Consider the following 18,329-nt stretch of genomic DNA (forward strand, 5'->3'; position numbering starts at 1 on the left):
CCTCCCCGCTCGCGTCCGCAAATTTCCAGGGACGGACCCCCTCCCTCTCCATTCACATCCATAAATTTTCCGAACCGGATACCAGCCCTCCACATTTCCCGGATCGGACACCCCATGTTGGCCTGGCCTGGCCCGGCCCAGCCACACCTTTTGACCGGGCTCTGCAGCGTGCCCCACGCTGCTGCCCCGCATTCACCTGAGCTTCCCGTCGGCTGCCGCCTCTCCATCACCAGCGGCCTAGCAACGGACAAACAAGGCGCCCGGCCGCCCAACTGACACAAGCAGCGATCACCCTCTCCGGAGCCCCGGACACCCGAATCGCAAAGTCCGGCCTCCAACACCCACTTTGCCCGGAATTGGTCAGAGAGCGAGTAACCTCACTCGGGAAGGAGGCGGGTCAAAGTGTTTCTGCGGCTCTACCTGCTCCTCAACAGCGGTCAGCCATTAGCGCAGGAGACTCGGCGCTGGCGACACTGTCCCGGATGAGAAGGAAAACCAGGAGCTGGATTCAGAGTCGGAGCGGAAACCCTGAGGAGGATTCCAAAACCTGGAGCTGGAGCTCTTCAAGGCTGCTCTGATCACCATGTTCTCCTGCCAAATGACACACTTTCTAACAAAGGACAACAGTTGCCTTTTCTGACGCCCCTTCCAAACAAAAAAAAACAGGAGATATGAGTTATCCCAGTACTATATAAAAAAAGTGTCCCTTTTTAACAGCAACACAACTCAATTTCTTCACTTGGAAAACCCCAGAGGCTTTTTGGCCCATCAAACAGAAGGGCATTATGACTGAGTGCAGCTCTCCTCCCTTTTTTAATGTAATTCTATGCATGGTTTCTATTCTAATAATCATCTGCTGGCTTCTTGAATGCCTTGATTAAACCTGCCTCCACCATACTTCCAGGCATTGCATCCCAGACCCTAAGTTGTCACTGTGAAAGAGATTTCCTCACACTGAATTTGCTTCTTTTGAACATTATTTTAAGTCTATTAGTCTCAATTCTTTTACAAATTAAAACAATATCTCACTCTCTACTTTGTCCAGACTTCTCATAGTATTTAAATCATCTACCTAATTGCCTTTTAGCCTTCTCCTCTCCAAGGAAAACAATCCAAACTTCTCTAATATTATATCAAAACTGAGATTTGTTATTGCTGTAACTATTTGTTCTGGCGGCTTAGGAAATTCGGTATGTCCATAAGGACCCTCACCATAGAAAGCATACTGTCCAGGTGCATAACAGCCTGGTACAGGAACAGCTCTGCCCAAACCTGTAAAAAAAACTACAGAACGTTGTTCACACAGCCCAGGCCATCACAGGAACCAATCTTCCATCTATGGACTCCATTTACACTTCTTGTTGCTGCGGAAAGGCTGCCAACATCATCAAAGACCCCTACCACCCTGCTAATGCTCTCCTACAACCTCTTTTGTCAGGCAGAAGACACAAAAGATTGAACACATGCACTAATGGGTTCAAGAACAGCTTCTTCCTGCCGTTATTAGACTGATGAATGGATTCTCCAACTTCAAATAATGTTGATCTTATTAATGTTGATCTTGCTTTGTGCACCACCTATGCAGTGTAATCTGTATGCCTCACTCTGTCTAAGCACCTTATGTTTTATATCTAGGATATGTGGAACATATCCTCTTCCGCTGCTACACTGGCACTATCCCCCACCTCTTCCTCCGCTACATCGATGACTGTATCGGCATTGCCTCGTGCTCCCACAAGAAGCTTGAACAGTTCATCAACTTTACTAATACCTTTCACCCCAATTTCAAATTCACCTGGACCATCTCTGATACCTCCCTCTCCTTCCTGGATGTCTCTTGTCTCCATCTCTGGTGACTGCCTCAAAACTGACATCTATTTTAAGCCCACCGACTCCCACAGCTACCTAGATTACACCTCCTCTCACCCACCTTCCTGCAAGAATGCAATCCCCTACTCCTGATTCTTCCGCCTCCGCTGTGTCTGCTCCAAAGATGCGGCATTCCACTCCTGAGCGTCCCAGATGTCCTCTTATTTTAAGGACCATAACATCCCCCCTTCGGTGGTCGAAAATGCTCTCAATCACATCTCTTGCGTTTCCCGCACCTCTGCCCTCACATCCCCTCCCCCAATGAAAACAAAGACAGAATCCCCCTTGTCCTCACGTATCACCCCATTAACCTTCGTATCCAATGTATCATTCTCCCCCACTTCTGCCACCTACAATCCAAACCCACAACCAAAGAGATATTTTCCTCCCCACCCCTATCTGCCTCTTGTAGGGACTGCACACTCCGCGAGTCCCTCGTCCATTCCACACTCCCCACTAACCCCATCACATCCAGCACTTTTCCTGTGCTACACCTACCCCCTCACCTTCATTCAAGGAACCAAACAAACCTTCCACATTAGACAGAGATTCAACTGCACATCCGTCAATGTGGTCAATTGCATCCGCTGCTCTCAATGCGGCATCGTCTACATTGGTGAGACCAAGCGGAGGCTTGGAGACCGCTTTGTAGAGCACCTGCGTTCTGTTTGCGACCAACGACAACACTATCCAGTCGTGAACCATTTCAACTCCCCCTCCCACTCCTGGGTAACATGTCCATCCTGGGCCTCCTCCACTGTGATGCCACCCAGAAACTGGAAGAGCAGCAGCTCATATTCCACCTTGGGAACCTACAGCCCGATGGCCGAAATGTGGATTTTACCAGTTTTAAAATCTCCCCACACCTGGCCTCATCCCATGACCAACCCTCCCTCTCATCCCCACCTCCTTGACCTGACACAACCTGTCCATCTTCTCTCCCACCTATCCACTCCTCCCACGTCACTGACCAATCTCCACCACTCCCTACCTGCACTCATCTATCACCATCCCACCTACCTTCCCAAGCCCCACCCCTCCTCTCTCTATTTATTTGAACTCCCTTCCCCCCCCTCGATTTCTGAAGAAGGGTCCCGACCTGAAATGTCAACTTTCCTGCTCCTTTGATGCTGCCTGGTCTGCTGTGTTCCTTCAGCTTCACACCGGGTTATCTCTGACTCCAGCATCTGCAATTCTTACTATCTCTCTTATGATCTACATGTCCTTGCTTGCTATGATCTGCATGTACTGCTTGCAAACTGAGCTTTTCACTGTACTTAGGTACACATGACTACAACAAATTAAATCAAATCAAATCAAACTTGTGTAACCCTCTTCTGCACTCTCTCCAGTTCATTCACATCCTTCCTGAGGTGTGGCTCCAGAACACAATATTCCAGCTGAGCTCTAACCAGTGTCTTAAACAAGTACAGTATAACCATCTTGCACTTGTACTCTGCATTTTATATTTTATTAATAAAGTTTAGGATTCCATTTGCTTTATTAACTGCTCTCTACTTGTCTTGCCACCTTCAATGACTTTACGCACATATATACTCAGTTTACTCCGCTCCTTTAGATTTGGGCCCTTTGTTTATTCCAAATTACCCTGTTCTTTGTATCAAAATGTATCACTCTTCTGCAGTGAACTGCCATCTATCTGTTCACTCCAATAACTTGTCAGTCTCCTTTTGATCTCCTCACAGTTTACAAAGCTTCAAAGTTTTGAATCATTCACAAAGTATGAAATTGCCCTCTGCACACCAAGAGACAATTGTTTATTAATGCATATTAATAAAGCAAAGATACCAATTCTACTGCATTTAGTAAACAACTAATCAGGAAAGATAATGCATTAAATACCTGATCTAACACATAAGTAACTACTAAACTGACCTTCCCAACGTAATACACACACACCCAAATATACCTCCCCCTAGACCTTTATCATTATCCTCTGAGACCCAATCCCTTTCCCTGCTCTGAGCCCAATGCCCTTTCCCATACTGCTAGACCAATTCCCAAACTCTTCTGTCATCAGACCTGAATCACTCTGCCCCACAGCCAGATCAGGATTCAACACCATCCCCCAGAACTTGACCCCTGTTTTACTGCTCTAGACCTGAATACATACTGCCCTTCCATCAGATCTGATCTCCCCATCACCTCCTGCTGAACCCAACCCTGCCTCTCCCTGCTCCTGACTCAACACCGCTGCCCTACCTCCCTAGCACCCAAACATCACTCTCTTGCTGCCAGCCCCACCCCCATTCCCAGGAATCAATATCCTCTAATCCCTCTGGGACCAGACACCACAATCCCTGCTCTATTCCGGCCTCAATATCTTGCCTTGACTCCGATCCTACTTAAAACACTCCATCACTTACCTGTCGTCCTTGCCACCTGGTATCCTCCCCTCCCCCCACATTACCCTTTCATAGGAGCTGTCAATGTCACTGTCTGTGTTGCTGGTCCTTTAGATTTCAGCATAGGACAACTGTTGTAAAATAGCAAGTGTGGTTTACCTATCCCTGATTGTTCTGCCCTGAGTAATGGAACAATGGAAGTATGGCTCCATATTTCTTATGGAGCCCTATTCAGAATCTCCTGACAGAAAGGTGGAGCTCGTTCATTGCAAGTACTGAAGGAGCAAAGTGATAATCTGTTTGAGATAGCTACTCCTTAGAAATTCCCACCCATTGATAGAAAAGCAAATAGAAGAATCTAAGAGGGAATATGCAAAGAGATTTGCTGCCAGCATTAAAGTGAATCCTAAAGTTTTCCATGGACACAAAGGAAAAAAAGTAGCAAAAAATGGGAATTGGGGACAATTTGGAACTAAAAAGCTTGGTTACATACGGAAGCAAAGGGAATTGCATGGTGGGAACATTTCCCTTCTGCCACTATTCCAGTCCACATTCAGATAGTTGTAGATCCTCACTTTAAGAAGTCTATAACGTTTATAGCAATCCCTCTTTGATTTGATTTATTATTGTCACATGTACTGCGATACAGTGAAAAGTATTATTTTGTGTGCTATCCAGACAAATCACACCTTACATAAGTACATCAGTGCAATAAAATAGAATGTAGAATATAGTGTTACAGCTACAGAGAAGGTGCAGAGAACAATTGGGCAGCATGGTGCCTCAGTGGTTAGCACTGCTGCACCATAGTGCCAGGGACCCGGGTTCAATTCCACCCTCAGGCGACAGTTTGTGTGGAGTTTGCACGTTTTCCCTGTGTCTGCATGGGTTTCCTCTGGGTACTCCAGTTTCCTCCCACAGTCCAAAGATGTGCAGATTAGGTGGATGGGCCATGCTAAATTGCCTGTAATGTTCAGGGATGTGTAGATTAGGTGGGTTTTAGGGGGATGGGTCTGGGTGGGATGCTCCAAGGGTTGGTGTGGACTTGTTGGACTGAAGGGTTTGTTTCCACACTGTAGGGATTCTATGAACAATTAACTCTAATATATGAAAGGTCCTTTCATAAGTGGGGAAGAAGCTGTTCTTAAATCTGTTGGCAAATGTTTTCACACTTTTGTGTCTTCTGCCAAATGGGGGGAGTGGGGGGAGTTCTTGATTATGTTGGCTGCTTTCCCGAGTTATCGGGAAATATAGACAGAGTCATAGAGTCATACAGCATAGAAACAGGCCTTTTGGTCCAACAAGTTCATGCCGAATATTATCCCAAACTAAACTAGCCCCACCTGCCTGCTCCTGGCCCATGTCCCTCCAAATCTTTCCTGTTCGTGCATCTGTCCAAATGTCAATGGAAGGAAGGCTGTTTAATGTGATGGACTGGTCTGTGTTCACAATTCTCTGTAATCTCTTACTGTCTTGGACAGAGCAGTTGCCATACCAAGTTGTGATGCATCTGGATATGATGCTTTCCATGGTGCATCGGTAAGAGTCATTTTGGATATTTCCATAAATTTCTTGCAGATTTGTTCTGATTGTGAATCTTTGGAATTGTTCATCCCACACAATTACAGATTTTGGACTGTCAAGGAATCTAGCGATGTAGGGAGCAGACTGGAAGGTGGAGTTGAAGCTGAAGATCAGAAATGATGGTATTGAATAGCGTGGCAGGAGACTTGTAATTTAATGTAATAAAAACCACCCAATGAATGCTGTGCCCACCTGTCACAGAAAGTAACAGACAAAAATCACAGAATGGGAAGTTATAAAGGAAAAGCTACCGCGATTTTTTTTCCCCTTCCCTGAAGAGTACAAAGCTGTTTTTAACGTTGCGCTTCTTTCCACATTTAGAAAAAATAGGCACTGGCAGGTGTTCTGGTTACTTACAGGTTGTAGTGTGTCTACAAATCTGTCGCTAGAATGAAGGAGATGGATTTATTTCGGGAAATCGGGGAAGTCGGCCAATCACATAGCAGCATCACTCGCAGCCCATTCTGTTGTGTTACTCAGCAGGCAAGGTATTGGAAGCAGACGGTACAAATGGATTCAAGGGGCAGCTGGAAACATTTTCAGGCAGAGAACAGTATTTGCAGGGCGTGAAGTGAAATTTTAAGAAAAGCCCTATTAACGCCACCGAAGAATACTCGGGTGCAAACGAAATTTCCGCGATTTTAAGTGCTGGTTAAAATAAATCACCCCAGAAAATGGTCCCAACCTAGAACAGGATACAAAACCCAGTTCAGATTCTGCTGCTTATATTGCTTTGTGGTTGTTTGAGTGGGATCTTTCAAATAAACTGGTTTCCTTATTTTTGGTGCAGTAATACCAGTATGCATGTTTTAAAGTTGTTTAAATATTCCAATCATTTAACTTACGAGGCAGACGACGAGTATGCACCAATAAAACGACTAAATGTTTCAGCCTTGTTTCTTAAGATCACTTTCAGAGATTTAAAATCGGGTTACTGATGAACTAAAAATATCTATTTGTTGTTGCCATTCTTGTATATATCAAATAATAGTTTTAGCACACGAATGGTTAAGCAATTAGGTTCTAATATAGTGTCGGTTACCGTGGTTTAATGGAAAATTTTACTTTCCATAGAAAAGAGAACCATCACGTCAAGGAACCAGCACAATAAGAACCAAAATTCTCATCCAGCGTTAAGTAAACCTTTAAATAAACATGTTTTCAAAAAGCGAATTCATTTCATAAGAGACCCCGTCCTCCTAAAAAGAACGATCAACTTAACTTTAAGAGCAACTTGTGGCATTTTATATAGTATCTTAAGTCTGTGACACAGAAGAAAAAGTCAAGTCTTCAACTTCTATGTTTCTATTACTAAATTTATATTACAATGATAGTGATTTGCCAAACAGAAGAATTAACCTTTCGATATCTGCTGTTTCCTGGGAGAAACCACGAGTTAAATTGTCCATCTCGAACTTACATAACCGTTCTCATGTCTTTAGAATGTCCCCTCGTGCTTCACTGCCAACTAGGTACATTCTAAGCAAGGAAATTTAGCAACAAACTGCAATGCAGCAAATTAAGGAAAATTAACGATGTTGGTTAGATGGATGTTAACCAGGAGAACTCAATTGCTGTCTTTAAATATTTTATTGAATTTTTCAGAGTTGCAACGAAGATAAAGTTCTTTACACCGGAAGTTGTTTCATGGTACATATGTTTTATGCTTTGTTCTATGAATACTATATTGTTGAATAGAAATATGCTGGTGTTTGGAGGTTCAGGAAGTTTAAACGGAATGTTGTTTGGATTTATAGCTGTGAAAGAATCTGACTTTCTTGGTCATTGAATTGAGGAGAAAAAATGGAGAAAGTATCAGGAGAATCATCGCTGGTGGCTTCAGAAATTTGACCATATGCAATTATAATGACCTCTGTAAGGCCCATGGGAAATAATTGATTAATGTCCTCATAAGGCTCATTGAGTATGAGTTCCCTTGGTAACAGGCATTCATCTATCCAGTTGGAACTCATCACAAAGTAGATCCAGGGAGTCCTTCTGTGGCATAGTGAAAATGCCCCTACCGCTGGACTGAGAGACCTGGGTTCAAGTCCCACCTGCTCCAGTAGGTGTATAATAACATCCTTGGGCAGGTTGATTAGGGAAAAATAGATTAAATTGGGGAAAAAAAAGAACAGACCCAGGCATGGGTTTGTAGAATTGTCTGTCCCATACACGGACTGGGGCAACACAGTGGCTCAGTGCTTAGCACTGCTGCCTCCCAGTGGCAGGAACCCAGGTTCAATTCCACTCTCAGGTGACTGTGTGGAGTTTGCATATTCTCCCCATGTCTGTGTGGGTTTCCTCTGGGTGCTCCAGTTTTCTCCCACAGTCCAAAGATGTGCAGGCTAGGTGGATTGGCCATGCTAAATTGCTTGTGGTGTCCAGGGATGTGTAGGTTAGGTTGGTTATAGGGAGATGGGTCTGGATGGGATGCTCTGAGGGTCAGTGTGGACTTGTTGGGCCAAAATCCTGTTTCCATGCTGTAAGGATTCTATAGCCGATGTACATTATGAGTGGTGGCTCAATTTTGGTGTTCAACAATGAATAATATACCTTTCCAGTCAGGTTTCCTGCGTTATTATAGTAATGGACAGATATTTTGTTTCTTTCTTGGAGTGATGATGCTGGGAATATTAATGTACTTCAGATGACAATTAATCAACCCTTCAACATGAGTATTTCCTAACTATTTCATCTCTATCCTGAGTACCCTTCGTGCTGTGGTCGAAATTAATATTGCATTATTTTGCATCACCTTTTATAGCAAACAGTTGGGTCAATATGTTCATTCTGCAAAGAGACTATACTTAAAGAACATAAATCAGGCTACAAAACCATGGTGTGAAGTCTCCATTCTGTGTTCGCATCAAGTGTGTAATACCTAAGATGGTAAAATTAAATCAAGATCGTTGTGTCTTTCTGGCAGAGTAATATAAATTAAATCTCTGATCTAAGTAATGATTCACAGCTGCATTCAATGAGGGCAAAAGCTTATAATGAAATTAGATAATTCATGTACAATGATATAAAACTGCATGATGGAACCCTAAGCCATTTAGAAAATTAGCTTAAAATGCTAACATGTCATTATTATATTCCTACCGTGGCCCACTTGACTGACAAGTGAGGTTAAGTAATTCCTTTATTTTGCCGCTCCTTCAAAAGATATATTTACATGAATACTGTTGTTACCAGAACATCATTTTTGTTCTAACATTTACTTAGAGGCTTTAAATCATATTTTGTGTTGTTCTGTTTATACTCAATGATTGTTCAAAGTGAATTTAATGTTTCATGGAAAGTGAAGGAAATGGAATTTCATAACTCCCAATGCATCTTTGTCAGTAGGAAGAATATCCAGTTTAAAACACTACTGCACTAGACAGACTGAAGTCTCCTGTAAGAGGCAAGCAAGGTTAAATTTATCATAAGCAACGACAATCTGTTATTTGACTGAATAGTCCAAATTATTTTTCTTAGTACATGCGATCAGAAATAGTTGATGACATTTTTGACAGATGAGATACTACTACATATACTAACCAAGCAGCAATGTTGCCATGGTAATGGGGCCTCCATATAGAGTCCCACTGGCAACATTAAGTTTGTCTCTTAATTTACCAATGATTAATTAGACAAGTGCTAATAGCCATAACTGGAAGCCCTGAACACTATATATAAAATTCCTAGGGCATACTTTTCTGTCATGGCCTTGTGCCACAATGATGGTATATCTGTCTCTGGGCCAGAAACTTTGATTTCAAGTCCTAGGCTGAGTCTTGTGGTCCATGAAGAGATTGAAGGTTCATGACATGGTTCAAAAAGAAGTACACTTTTCTAAAAAAACAGTAATAATTTTTCAAAATTACAAATGCATTCCATTTTTCACAGTTTCTTAAAGTAAGTGTGCTTCAGAGCTCAGATTTCAAACTTTGTTCAGGGATAGTCAGATTTTTTTTATTAGATGTCCAGCCTGCTGGTAGCCAGATGGGACAGGAACATAGCACTTAGGAACAGGAGTAGGCCATGTGATCTTTTGAACTTGCTCCACCATTCAATAAGATCATCGTTGATGTTGTGTGGTCTCATCCCAACTTTCCTGTCTGTACCCATAAACTTTGACTGCCTTGTCTATCAAAAATATATTTAACTCAGCCTCGAACAAATTAAAAGTTCCAACCTTGACCGCAAACATAGGAACCTGAACATGATCCATCATCCAATGAGATCATGACTGATCTGATTGTAACCTCAAGTTCACATTCCTGTCAATCATAGCAACCTCTCACCCTCTTGTTTGAAAAGACTCTATCCGCCTCTGCCTTGAAACTACTCTTTATCCATGTCTTTTCAGAAAGGGAGTTCCAAAGACTCAGAATTCCTGAGAGCGAAAAAGAAATACTTCATCTCTGTTTAAAATGGGTGACTCTTTATTTTTAAACAGTGACTCCAGGGTTCTCCTATAACAGGAAATAACCTCTGTACATGAACGTGTGAAGACTCCTCAGGATCGTGAATGTTTCAGTTGTCACTGCTTACTCTTCTAAACTCCGGTAAATACAAGGCTAGCCTGCCCAAACTTTCCTCATAAGACAACCCACGCATTCTTGGAAATGCTTCCAAGACATTTACATCTTTCTTTAAATGAAGAGACTAATATTGTATACAGTACTCTAGTTGTGGTCTCACCAGCACCCTTTATAAATGAAGCATAGCCTCCCTATGTTTGTATTAAATTCTGCTTAGAATAAATGATTAGATTTCCCAACGACTTACTATGCCTGCACATGAACATATTGTGATTCTTGTGCAAGGACACTGATATCCCTCCATATCCTGAGCTCTTAAATCTCTCACCAATTAGATAATATCCCATTTATTAAAAAAACCTACCAAAATGGACAAATTCATATTATCCCAAATTATACTCAAACTTGTCACATCTTTGCTCACTTAATTAACCTGTCTGATCTTATTCTAACCTCCTTATATCCGCTTAACAACTTATTTTCCTCTTTCATCAGTAAATTTAGCAACTATATCTTCCATGCCTTCATCTATGTCAATTTTATGAGTTGTAAACTGTTGAGGCCCCATTACCGATTTCTGTGAAACACCACTTGTTATGTCATGCCAACCTGAAAAACACATCTCTGCTTCCTGTTAGCCAATCTTCCGTCCAAGTGAATATGTCACCCCATGAGCTTTTACTTTCCATAACAATTTTTGATTTGGCATATTATTGAATGTCTTCTGGAAATTGAAGTACAATACATTTACCAGGTCACCTTCATCCATAGCACATGTTATGTCCTCAAATAACTCCAATAGATTGGTGAAGCATGACTTCCCTTTCAAAAATCATATTGACTGTGCCTGATTACAATGAAACTATCTAAGTGGATAAAGGAAATGCGATGGGGGAGGGACATCAGGGGCAATGGAGGGTTCATCCACAGTTAGGAGCACCCTGGCTTCAAGGAGGGTGGACAACATATGACCATAATGACATGGTCATCTCATTATGTCAGGGTCTGGGTGAAGGGAGGCAGGAGTAGCTGCATATAGACAGATTGGATGAGGACTTGGTAAGTATGAAGCTTGTGGGGTTAACTGGATATGCCACTGGGAAGGAATTGTGGGTATTGGGAGCTCACTAACATGGTCAGGCCGGGGCTAGGCTTCACTGAAAGAGGAGCGCTCACTGTCAGTTTCCATGGTGCTGAAACATGAAAGACTCCAATGGGAAGAAAATGGCTGCGAGCACACTTGCAGTTTGTGGGGTAAGTAATTCAACCTGTAAGGGAGGGGCTACAGCAAATACCATTCAAAGGACTTTTAAAGGGGGACAACATTGGTCATTAGACCATGAAAGGTTGAGCACACAGGCAAGCAGACTGTATGCACTCTGCCATCCTGCGGCATTGACCCTTTCTGTATGTTGCACCTCCCTGGCACAGCTGCAGCTGGACAACCCATTGACATCTGTGCCTTTGCAGACAGTGGGAGACAAACTTTAGGAATGTTGAATGAGAAGGGGCACAGTTTTCACCAGGACTTAGTCCCATGTAGTACTGACTGCTCCCCTGCTTGCAGATAGTGCTGTAGATGTTCAATGCAGATCTCCATTCTTTGGGCATTGTGTGTGGCTGCGGTCTGCTCTCAGATGGTGTGAAAATGTATTTAGTTCCATCACAAAGTGACTCACTAATGCATGCAAGGAAATTAACATCATGAGCAGATATGGAGAAACCACTCTTTGTAGAAAATCTTTCTTCATTCGTGCCACCAAAGTGTCCTCAGTAGGTTTTCTTCTTTCTCTCCGCCTGGCTACACCTCAGTGTGCTCCCTGCTTCTGAAGATGGGTGGAAGGAACCATTGGCCCAGAGATTTTGGATGAGCAATTCTGAGAGTAGTTGAGTGTATGGACCAAATATGCTGAGGGTCTTCTTGCCAGAGGAAAGTCGATCCTCCTTGGCTTGGATTACCAAAGATCAGGGGGGACACATAGGGCCAATGTGGAAGTTCTGGTCACTTCCACAGTGTACTGAATGGAAAATGCTGAGAGGCCTGAGTGTGGTTTCACCTGTATCTACGTGTTTCCTGGCACCACCTGTCTCATTGTCAGGAGAGGTCACGTGGACTGAGATCATCCCTGTTGTCATGCCTTCGATCCTGGGGACCAATAGTTGGTGTGATGGAGTACAAATGTGTGCACATCTCCAGCAGCCCCTGAAGATACTGGACCTGGCTCTCTATGGTAGCTACCAACATGTCCATGTTTGCAGACAGACAGTCGCATGACTTACAGCACTGCTGGAGCTTCTGGGCATTGAGGACCATTGTGTCCCATAAGCCTGTCTGCCAGTGGTGTTACTTCATTTGGATGAAGTCCCTGATGCCAACACCACAAGGTCCTTTCTTGCCTGGGGTGAAGCAGGTCCTTAGTCTCAGGCAACTGTCCAATGTGAGTGCCTTGGGCTGTTCCTTCCTTGGACAGCTGCAGAATTCATGCTGTGAGATGCCTACCAAATTGTGTTCTCACACTCTCTATATCTGTGCTGGTGGGGGATTCAGGAGGCAGTCTTGCCAAGGTTTCCTCTGAGGCCTCGGTACTTTCATTATCAGAGAACCAGGAGACTTGTTCTTCTGCAGCTGGCTGCCTCTTTGTGGAACCTCCAGGATAAGGATAGGGACAGAGATTTGTCACTCCCCTCACTCCCATAAAACATATAAACATGTAAAGGAAAAGGGGGGCGATGAGTCTGATTACACGGCTGTTAGTGTTGGTGCAGTGGAGTAAAGGTGGCAATGTGTTCTGAAGGACTGAGGAGGCAGCACGGTGAGGGTGTTCAGGGTTGGTGGTGTGAGGGGCTGAGAGGAAGAGTTGGTGAAGGAATGTGTTGCAGACAATTGTGAGGGAGGTGGCCCATGAGCCTTGGTGTGAGGTGTGTGTAATGGCACCGATAATTTGTGTTTGAGATGGCAGAGCGAAGAGTGTGGCACTTATCCTGGCAGAGCAGCGAACGTCATTGACCTGCAATGTTGGTTGCTTTTCCATACCTTCCCGATGGCACTGATCCAAGTGCTAATCCCACAACAGGCTTCCACGGTCTGGTGGCATAGCCTCCTTTGGGAGCCCTCCAGGAAGAGGACACCATTTGTTGCACCGCTACATCAAACAGGACCTTCAGATGCCTGTTGGAGAAACACAGTGCCATCTTCCCCTTCTGTGACGTACTCAGATTCAGTCAACCAGCAGGGCAGCTTTAGAATGTCAATATTCACTTGGGTGCACAGCAATGACATGGGTGCAAAGGATGCTTGTGTTTTGGCAGATTAAGAGCTGGATGGTGAATTATTGCAGAAATGGCACATGGTGAGATCAGACGGACATCAGATGTGAGAGATACCATTGGGTATTGTGGGTAGTTAATGAGGCAAGTTTGATAATGGATAGGGCAAGAAACTTGCTCGGCCTTGCGGCTTGAAGCCCTCCAAAAAATGTGACAAAACTTGAACTTAGCCACAAAGAACTGAAATTCAGCACAAAGAGTCTACAAGGGACTACAGACAGCTTACTGATTGGGCAAAAACTTGGTAGACAGAATATAAATGTGGGGAAATGTGAGTTGATGCACTTTGAAGGAAGAATAAGGTAAGCTGAATATTATTTATATGGAGAACAATTGCAGAAATCTGCAACATAGTGGGATTTAAAGCCCATTGCATCAAACACAAAAATTTACATACAGGTTCAGCAAGTAAGAAGTAGGGTAAATAGAATATTGATATTTATTTCATAGGGAATGGAACTAAAAAGTGGGGAGGCTTTGCTAAAACTAATTAAGGCACTAGTAAGCTCAAGCTTACTAGTGAAAAAGGAAGAATATACTGGCTTTGGAGGCAGTCTGGAAAAGGTTCACTTTTTCAACTACAATCGGTTCTGAGGAAGGGTCACTGGACCCCAAACATTAATTCTGGTTTCTCTCCACAGATGCTGCCAGACCTGCTGAGATTTTGCAGCAATTTCTGTTTTTGTTTCAGATTTCCAGCATCCGCAGGTTTTGTGGCTTTTTTGTTGAGTGTTTAACTCACTGCCATATCCCTTCCAGATATGCCCACCTTGAAGAAGTTCTGGTTCTCCCTGACAGGATTTCCATTCTACTTTCTTATTCACTGTCATTAATTTTGCTGTCATTAATTTTGCTGTCACTCCTGGTTTTTGACAAGGTGGTTGTCAAAACTCATTTCCACATCTCATTCCTCAGTGACTGCTTCTGGCTCAGACTCACCCCACATGAATTCCAACTAACATTTCATCCTTTGTGTTTTGACTTCACCCAGGATCACATGTATCTCCGTGATGTTCATTGTTCCTCAGGCAGCTGTTCTCGCCGCATCCTGAGATCTACATTCAGTGCCATGTATCGCCAAATGTACACTTTCCACCTCTCTCTCCATCAGCATCGCTTCACGCTGGCTCAGAGCTGCCCTCCTCTCCACTTCCACTTCATCCTCCGGCTCATTCGACATTCTAACAAGACAATATTTTTCTTTTCAGGCATTAAGGAACACAAGATGCAACAACCCAGAGATACCCAAGCCTATCTGGAACCTTGACCCCCACCCCTTCCCTCTGACTCCATCCCCTCTCCCAATCCCACTTTCTATCGTGTGCTTACTACCTCTGCTAACCTTACACACTCAGGTGCTGAATGTTCAGTACTCAGCAAAGGTCTCAGTTTTATCCCTCTGCATTCCTAGCTTAATGAATTTGGGCACGACATGACATTGAACACTTCTTCTGTTACCTTCATGTCCATTTCTTTGGACAAAAGCCCTTTTACTGTCCCAGAGACCCTTTTGCCCACCTCCAACACTCTCCTTCTGCCTGGACCCCTCCCTCTGACCTTTTACCTGCACTTGACCTGTTAATCAAGAACTGTTGATGTGACATTGGTCACCTCAATTTCACTGCCCCCCCCTTACCCATTCCAACCTACCTTCTTCTGAATTGACTGCACTCTGTGCTCTCAGATCCAACCCTGACTTTGTAATTAAACCTGTTGTCAAGTGTGGTGTTGTTGTTGTCTGGTGTACTAACTCTGGTGCAGAGACTGAGCACCTGCTCTCAACTATCTCCTCCCATCTACTCCAGACCATGACTCCACCACATCAGGCCATTGTCTCAACTATGGTCACCAACATCATTTCATCTGGTGATCTCCCCACGCACTGCATCAACACTCATAGCATCCAAAGCCTGCATTGCCTGCTTCTACCTCCTTGCCAAATCCACAAACAGGAGTGCCCGGATAGGCCCATTGCTTCTGCCTGCTCCTGCCCCATGGAACTCATCTCTTCAGACCTCGACTCGATTTTTTTCTGCCCTTTTCCTGTCCCTTCCCACTTAGATTTGCAATTCCTCAGACACTTTATGAATTTCCAGTTTGCGGGCTCCAGCCACCTTCTTTTTACCATGGACGCTCAATCCCTTTACACTTCCATCCCCCACCAGGATGGTCTTAGGGTTCTCTGCTTCTTCCTGGGAAAAATGGCCTGAACCATCCCATTCACCACCACCCTCCTCTGCCTGGCTGAGCTCGTCCTCATTCTGAACAACTTCTCTTTTAACTCCTCTCACTTTCTTCAGGTCAAAGTATGGCCATGAGTACCCACATGGGCCCCAATTATGCCTGTCTCTGTTTGGAGTATGTGGAACATTCCTTGTTCCAGTCTTACTCCAGGCCCCATCCATAACTCTTTCTCCAGTACATCGATGACATCATTGGTGCTGCTTCTCTCTCTCTTCCAGATTTGGAAAAGTTTACCGATTTTGCTTCCCATTTCCACCCCATCCTCACCATCACCTGGTCCATCTCTGATTCCTCCCTTCCCTTCCTCAACATCTCTGTTGGGCTGGTCACCAATATCCACTACAAATCCATGGACTCCCGCTATTACCTGGAGTATACATCCTCACACCCTGCTGCCTGTAAAGTTTCTATTTCATCTGCCAAGTTCTTCCATTTTCATTGCACCTGTTCTGATAATGCAAACTTTGACGAGGGGGGCCTTTAAAATGCCTACTTCCTTCCTCAACCAAGGATTCCCCAGAACCATTGTTGACAGGGCCCTCAGCCAGGTCCAACCCATCTCCCACATTTCTGCCCTCACCCCGTCTCTTCTCTCCCACAACAGTGTTAGGGTCCCCCTTGTCCTCACCTACCATTCCACCAGCATCCAAGTCCATAGGATCATTAGCCACCATTTCCACCATTTTCAGCAGGATGCCACCATCAGGTACCTATTTACCCCCTCCCCCACCCCTTGTCAGCCTTCCGCAGGGACAGTTCTCTCTGGGATGCCCTGGTCCACTCCTCTTTTACTCCCAATACTTCACCATGGCACCTTCGCCTGCAATTGCAAAAGACGTAGCACTTACCTGTTTACTTCCTCCCTCCCTACCATCCAAGATCCCAAACGTACCTTCCAGGTGAAGCAGCGCTTTACCTGCACTTCACTCAATCTAGTCTGTTGAATTCACTGCTCACAATGTGGTCTGCTCTAGATTGGGAGAACGAAGTGCAGACTGGATGAGCGCTTTGTAGAACGCCTACGTTCTGTCTATGAAAAGGACTCTGAGTCCCAGTTGCCTGCGACTTCAGCATACCATACCACCCTGTTCCCTAGCCAACATCTCTGTCTTAGGCTTGCTGCGGTGCTCCAGTGAAGCTCAGCACAAGTTGGAAGAACAGCATCTCATTTTCTGCTTGAGAACTCTGCAGCCAGAGGTTGGTAGGATTTTCCAACTTTTGAATTGAATGCTGTGTGACTGTTTGTCCCCTGTGTCTGAACTTACAATGTATCTGCATCTGGTGCTGAAGGTAAAATTATCCTTTCCAGTGATTTGTATGCCATAAAATTACAAACCTTTTAATTTATGAGTGGCTGGATGACTTTATCACTCAAAGCACACAAGGGAAATCTTCCCTCACAGTTTTCAAATGATGGGATGCATCTCCAGCATGAACGTTTGTAACACAAGGGATAATCAAAAGAATTCAGAGCTGCTGAAGAATGTTAACAAAAATCTTCAGAAATTTAATTGGAATACCATGTCAAATTTCAAAAGCAAATTTAAAATTGATATGAGATCCATTTGTTTTATGCATTTTCAATGCCCTATTTGCATGTTCCTTTTGTTCTAGTATTGTCTTTCTGTTATTTCACTGTTGATCTTTCACATGATCTAATGGTGTTCTGTTAAGCAGGTGTCAGTCCCTTCCTTTTTGTTGATCCACACTACCTTATACATACTGACTGGCCAGCTGCAGTACTGCAATTATCCCCATTCACAATGGTGGTGTCCTCAACATGATGACAATCTGACTAACAGCTTGCTTGCTTAAAGAATTCAGCCTGATCTTGAAGATGGCAGCCAGCCATCTTCTAGTTCTTAATCTACCATAGGAAAAATCAGCTAAAATACTCTTTAAAGTTTCAAAGCAAGAAATGTTGGAGATCACAACGGGTCAGGCAGCGTCCGTGGAGAGCCTAGATGTTCAGACTTGAAACGTTAGCTTGCTCTCTCTCCATGGATGCTGCTTGACCCGCAATGATCTGCAGCATTTGTTGCTTTCAGTACAGATTTCAGCATCTGCAGTAATTTGCTCCTACTCCTAAAGTTTTATTGAATTGCTGGATATTTCCAGCACCTTCTGTTGTGTTTCGACTTACTGCATTTGTGGTTTTTCTTCTTTGCTATATTTGGCTTCTGCATAAGTTTAATGATCCAGTTTCCCTTGCTCACCTGAGATTTACATGTGTTAAATGTACCAGTGTTAATTTCACGTGCTGTTGTTAAATTTGCAAATCCCTATAGAACTGTAAAACACTATTTGCAATATGAACAGATGGATGTTCTCTCTGGATGTTCCATACAATTCCACCTTCCATCCTGACAGGGCAGTAACCCACCCATTTGAAGGGAATACGGGGATG

General features: G+C 43.8%; 1 protein-coding gene across 2 annotated transcripts in view; it reads right to left on the reverse strand.

The window, feature by feature from the left end:
• kif3b (kinesin family member 3B) overlaps positions 1-539 on the reverse strand; it is a 33,294-nt gene extending 32,755 nt beyond the window's left edge. Inside the window, exon 1 of one of the 2 annotated variants that reach the window (XM_048608361.1) lies at positions 421-539. The gene's annotated coding sequence lies outside the window, so the exon portion shown is untranslated. Of the gene's footprint in view, positions 1-196 lie in introns of both variants that reach the window. The other variant, XM_048608360.1, reaches the window with a different exon arrangement.
• Between the last annotated feature and the right edge of the window lie 17,790 nt (positions 540-18,329).

This window comes from Rhincodon typus, chromosome 19, assembly GCF_021869965.1.
Source record: "Rhincodon typus isolate 14 chromosome 19, sRhiTyp1.1, whole genome shotgun sequence".
NCBI lineage: Eukaryota > Metazoa > Chordata > Chondrichthyes > Orectolobiformes > Rhincodontidae > Rhincodon > Rhincodon typus.